The following is a 6,031-nucleotide window of genomic DNA, read 5'->3' on the forward strand; positions in this document are numbered from 1 at the left end:
GGTACCAGCAGACAGACAGGTTTGTGAAACTTGCAAAGTGCCTGAGAGAAGACTTGAACACACTGTTAGAGACAGTAGTTCCAGCTGATGTGTTGATGGAGTGTAAAAGGAGTATAGATTGGCTGACAAAAGAACCAGAGAGAGATCAGGTTACAGGTGCACCGTCTCCTGAGGTTATGAAATATTACTATAAAGTGATTGAATTTTTGAAGACGAGAATTTCACCCAAAAACATTGATCGGCAGTGAACAGACAGAACAGCTCAGGAGGCAAATGAGTCAATACATGCGTATTATGACAGTTTGTTGCAGGCATTAAAGCATTACAGCGGTACAGAGACAATTGAGCTGAAAGACACGATTAATTTTGTGTTCAGATTTTTGGAAGGATTGAGACCTGAAATTAGCCAAATGATTAGCAGTCATTTGATTTGCTGGCAAGCAAAATCGATTGATGAGGTGTTGCAGTATGCAAAGTACTGTAGTGATGAGATTGAGCTGAAGCAGAGAAAGTTGAAGGAAAAGGTGATGGTGATGCAGACTAAAGTGGCACAAACAGGGATGCAAGGAAATTATCCACAGCAACAGTAGCAACAAGGAAATGTGGTGTTTCAAAATCAGATGAGAGATAGAGGTCGCGGATGTAATGGAAACCGTAGTCCTGATTTGAATACTGTAGTGGTTCAGAAACGTGTGCAGGGAATGAAGAGAGTGTTGCCTTGTCACGCTTGTGGAGTGGTCAGACATTGGAAATGGGAGTGTCCGATGATGGTGCAGGAAGGTGTTGTTCAGCAAACAAGTGACATCAACTTGTTTCAAAACATGAGGGGACTAAGAATGAGAGGTCATTATCCCAATTTTCAAATTAATGCAAATGAAATGCAAGGTTTTCAACCCATGCAACAGGTGCAAATGCCACGTGTACAAATGACACAGTTGCAGCCAATACAACAGCAGGTCCCAGTGGTACCTAGACAGCAAATTCAAACACCTAAAGCCCCAATGGAACAGAAGCAGGTGATGCTTCCTCAACAGGTCACAGGCCAACAGGCCAGAGGTCCAACCAAAGCAATAACACAGTTCACCCATTCCCATTACACAGTGAAAATGGAATAAACGAAGATTAGGTAAGCGAGAGTTCAGATGAAGAGGAGTGTGCGCTTCTAGCTTCCTTAGAATCAGATCAAAAAGGCCCCTATTTGAAGGAAAAAGTCATTGGTCACAGAGTTTCATTCTTGGTTGACACAGGAACTACACGCTCTACAATAAGATTTCCAGAAGTTTCACTTGCCCCTTTCAGGTAAGACAGTCCAGATTGTAGGAGCAGTGAATCAATAGTTGACCAACCGAATTACAGAACCAGTTCAGGTTAAAATTGGCTACTTTAAAGGATTGCACAAATTCGTAGTCTGTGATTCAAGTCCGGTATCCCTACTATGAAAAGACTTGCTGTGTAAAACCAGGTGCTCAATTTCTTGCTCAAATGATAGAAGTGAGATATAGACGAACAGTGATGATGAAGATGACCGAACTCCAGAGACAGAGTGTGAAACAGTAAATGAGGAGTACCCCCTGATTAGTTTCTTTCCAGTGTTCACAGTGAAGGAGCTTCCCCCGATTTACAGGGAACAGTTAAAGAGACAGTGTGGGATCTGACAGGGAAGGAGATTGGCTTGATAAAGGGACTTGAGCCAGTTAATGTTCCTGTAAAGCTGAACGCAGTTTTTCCCCAGATCCCTCAGTACCACATGCCACAGGATATATTTATACAGGTTTCCCAGATAATTGCGGAATTTGTAAGACAAGGGTTTTTTAAAGAAGTGTTGAGCAGCCTATGTAATTCACAGGATTCAAAAGCCCTGTGGGAAAGTTCGAATTGTCCAGGATTTGAGAAAAATAAATGACATTGTGATCAAATGTTGCCCCATGGTGTCAAATCCAGCTGAGATTATGTGTCAGATTCCATGTGATGCTGAGTGGTTCACTGCCATAGACTTGTCACAAGCCTTCTTTTCTGTGCCTCTTCATGACGCCAGCCAATTTCTCTTTTGTTTCAAATTTTTAGACCGAGTTTACTGTTAGTGTCGAATTCCTCAAGGGTTTCGGAGTCACCTTCCATATTCAACCAGATCTTGAAAAATAACTTGGAGTCATTGGAATTGCCTTTCCAATTGACATTGGTACAGTACATTGACGACTTGCTGATGGCGTCCAAAACAAGAGACACATGCAAGTATGACACAATTACCTTACTGAACCGTTTGGGAAAGAATGGTCATAAAGTGTCTCCACTCAAACTGCAGTACTGTCAGAAAGAAGTGAAATACTTGGGTCACCTGATTGAGAGGGGTCGAGGAGAATATCCAGAGAAAGGGTTACAGCCATATTGCAGATGAATCCCCCGACCACACAGAGAGATGTCAGGATGCTCTTAGGAAAGGTAGGCTATTGTCGCCAATGGATTCCCAATTTTCCAGTAATTTCCAAGCCCTTACAAAAGCTGACCCACAAGGAGGTCACTGATCCCACAGTATTAGACCAGGTTTGCATGAAAACGTTCTCTGAGTTGAGAGAGAGTCTGTGCAAAGCTTCGGCTTTGGGTATGCCCGATTACACAATGTCTTTCACATTGTTTTGTCATGAGCGTGATGCATGTTTTTTTGTCTGTCTTGATGTAGGTCCATGGAGGTGTAAACCGCTCAGTAGCATACTTTTCAGCTGCAGCTTCACCAGGCTGTTTGCATGCAGTTGCAGTGGCTGGGCAGAGCCTCGCACAGTGTGAAAGCGTTTTGATGGGACACCCCCTAACAGTAATGGTCCCCCACTCAGTTGAAGTTTTAGCTACGCAAACAAAGACCCAGTACCTAACAGGTGCTAGATTGACCCAATATGAAACGAGTATTCTAGGGTCACCAAATGTGTCATTGAAAAGATGTACAGTGCTTAACTCGGCAACCTTACTTCCAAATGAAAATGTTGAAATTGAAAAGTTGGAAACCATTGAGAATGATTGTTTTGAAGTAACTGATCTGTGCACAAAACCGAGACCTGATATTAGAGACACCCAATTGGAAGAAAATGACCAAATTATCTTTGTTAATGGCTCATGTCTAAGAGACAATATGTGATCACTGAAAGCAGGATATGCAGAGTACACAACTACTGGTATCCTGGAATTGTCTTGGCTTTGAGGAGTGTATTCTGCACAAGTAGCGGAACTGGTACCCTTACTAGAGCGTGCCATGTTTCTGCTCACCTAAAAGTTACCATCTGTATGGATAGCCAGTATGGATTTGGAATATTCCATGACTTTGGCCAGTTGTGGTCACAGAGAGGTTTCATGACCTCTTCTAGTTCACCAGTGAGAAATGGTGAGAGAATTAAAGAATTGTTGCATGCTGTCCAAATGCCTGAAAGGATTGCCGTGGTGAAATGCAGTGCACATCTGAAATTGCAGGACTTTGTGTCAATGGGAAAAGGATATGCAGATCAAGTCGCAAGGTGTGCTCATTGAACTGTATATCATACAAACATAAGTTGGAATTGTTACCTGAAGAAGATGAAACATGTCCAAGTTTTACATTCATAGTAATAGATACATTGGAAGAATTGAAAACATTGCAGAATAATGTTGACAGGGAGGAAAAACGTTCATGGAGCAAAATGAAATCTGTACAACAACAAGATGAATTGTGAGTTTCAGAAGAGGGTCAATTGGTTTTGCCCAACAGTCTGTTGTCCTAAATGCCTAGGTATTATCATGGTCAGGCACATGTTGGGAGGGATGTCATGATTCGCCTGTTCAAGCATAATTGGTTCAATTCAAGGTTTAGACAAGTTGCTGAAGCAGTTTGCCATCGTTGCTTCATTTGCCAGCAAATGAACGCGGGAAAAGGGACAGTGGTTATTTTGAGCCATTTGAGCAGGAGGTCCATTCAGCAGAATGCAAATGGATTTTATTGGGATGCCTGTGTGTGGAGGTTTGAGATATGTGTTGGTGATTTTCTGCATCTATAGTCACTGGATTGAAGCGTACCCTTCACAAAGGAATGACAGCCTCACAGTAGTGAAGCTATTGCTTAGGGAACTGATACCAGGTTTTAGATTTCCAATCTGTTTAGAATCAAATAGGTGAAGTCACTTCAACAATGAAGTAATTAAATTACTGTGTGCAGCCTTGAACATTGAGCAGGAGTCGCATTGTGGTTACTGCCCTGAAGCATCAGGAATAGAGGAACAGATGAATGGTACCTTTAAGTCCACAAATCTGAAATGGCCTGATGTATTGCAGTTAGTTCTGATGACGATGAGAAACAAACCCGACAGATAGACAGGACTGTCACTGCATGAAATCCTCATGGGCAGAGCAATGAGGTTGCCAGCGGTGCCTGCAAATGGGCTTGTAAGCATTACAGATGATATGCTGTTAGACTACGGTCATTCACTCCTGTGAGAGACAAAAGAGAAGACCTCCAGGAGGGTGACAGTGGGCCAGTCTCAATTGAGGCATCAGGAGAGTCTAGTCAGAGGAGGGCTCTCCCAGAAGCAGATGTATTTGAGAGACAACCAGAGCAAACACCAGCCCCCGAGGGGGAAGGAGTTGAAGCGGATCAAAGCCAATGTGGTCTGGCTCCTCCTGAACCAGTTGCATGCCCATCAAGGGAAGATCCTGCAGAGCAAGAAGAAGTTTTGAGTTCAACACTGAAAAGAACATTGACAAAAGGCCCACTGAAAGGAGATAAGTGGCTGGAGTCAGACGCAAAGAGAAAGGAAGCAGTTGTTGAAACCACAATTGAGGAAGAAGTAGATACAACAAGGAGAGAAGATCTGAGTGGAGGAGAGTTGCAGGGTGATTGAAAGATGAAAAGGAAGAGGATAGCAAGTCGTAGGTAAGCAGGTCCTGAATGGGCGCATGCAACAAGTTATTGGCAAAGAAAATGTTTGTCTTTTTGTTTTGATTGAGACATTCCAGGTCAATACTTTGGCACTTGAAGGAAAGTAACAAACTGAAGTGTTGAGACAAATTGAGAAAAGTGCAAAGAAAAAGAGGCTTTTGAAAGTAACCGGAAAAGACTTTGATAACCAGATTTTGTCAAACTTGCCAATTTTTGCGAAAAAGATCCTGGAAGTGAGAATGAAAGCTGTAAGTAACTGCTGAAAGAAGAATTTTGTTTTAATTTGTGCTGCATAGTTTCTAAATTTTCTCTCCTACTTTCTGATTCTTTACAGATCATGAATAATATTAGTCAGCAGGGTAGGAAGAAGGGGTGCGTAAGTACATGAGTATTGGTTTGGCAATTGTGTGTGTGATATTGTTTGTGATATTGGTTGTGGGTATGACTGTTCTTGATAAGAGTGAAGTCAACCATGCTTCACCTTTAGAGACAACTACTGCATTAATTGCAATAGAGAAATGTAGGTTAGATGAGAAATATCTGCATGTAGATAATGTCCAAAGGGGAACTTTCAGTATGTTGAGATGATGGTGCGAAGAATTGTTTTCTGTGTACACAGATTCCCCTTCATCAGTCGAAGAAGGAGTTCCCTATCACAGTTTGCCTCTTGCTTACGGGATAAGTTGTAGTCTGTCACTAACCAGATTCCTTTCAGGACTACTCCAAATAATGAGGTGAGATCATACATAGGTCCTAATCCAAGCATGGTGCCACCAGAGACCCCAAACCTGATATTACAGTAAGAATGAGTTACCTATCACAGTTTGCCTCTTACTTATGGGATAAGGTGTAGTCTGTTACTAACCAGATTCTACAACCAGGATTACATTCAATACTTTTACTCCAATCACAATGTGGTGTTTTCGTTTGCCCACATAATTAGGTATCTGAGTAGAATAGCTAAGGATAATGAAGTACTATTAGTTAGGGGTTTCTTTGAACTTACATTAACGTTTGGGACAGCTTACGCACACAGAAATAACCTGACATGCTTGCCTACACCTTTAGAAAACAGCTTCTTAGATCACACAGATGACAGGAGAATGGCATTGAAGGCGAAGTTAGAAAAGGGCTTAG

The sequence above is a fragment of the Pleurodeles waltl genome, chromosome 4_2 (assembly GCF_031143425.1).
Source record: "Pleurodeles waltl isolate 20211129_DDA chromosome 4_2, aPleWal1.hap1.20221129, whole genome shotgun sequence".
NCBI classification, from domain to species: Eukaryota; Metazoa; Chordata; class Amphibia; order Caudata; family Salamandridae; genus Pleurodeles; species Pleurodeles waltl.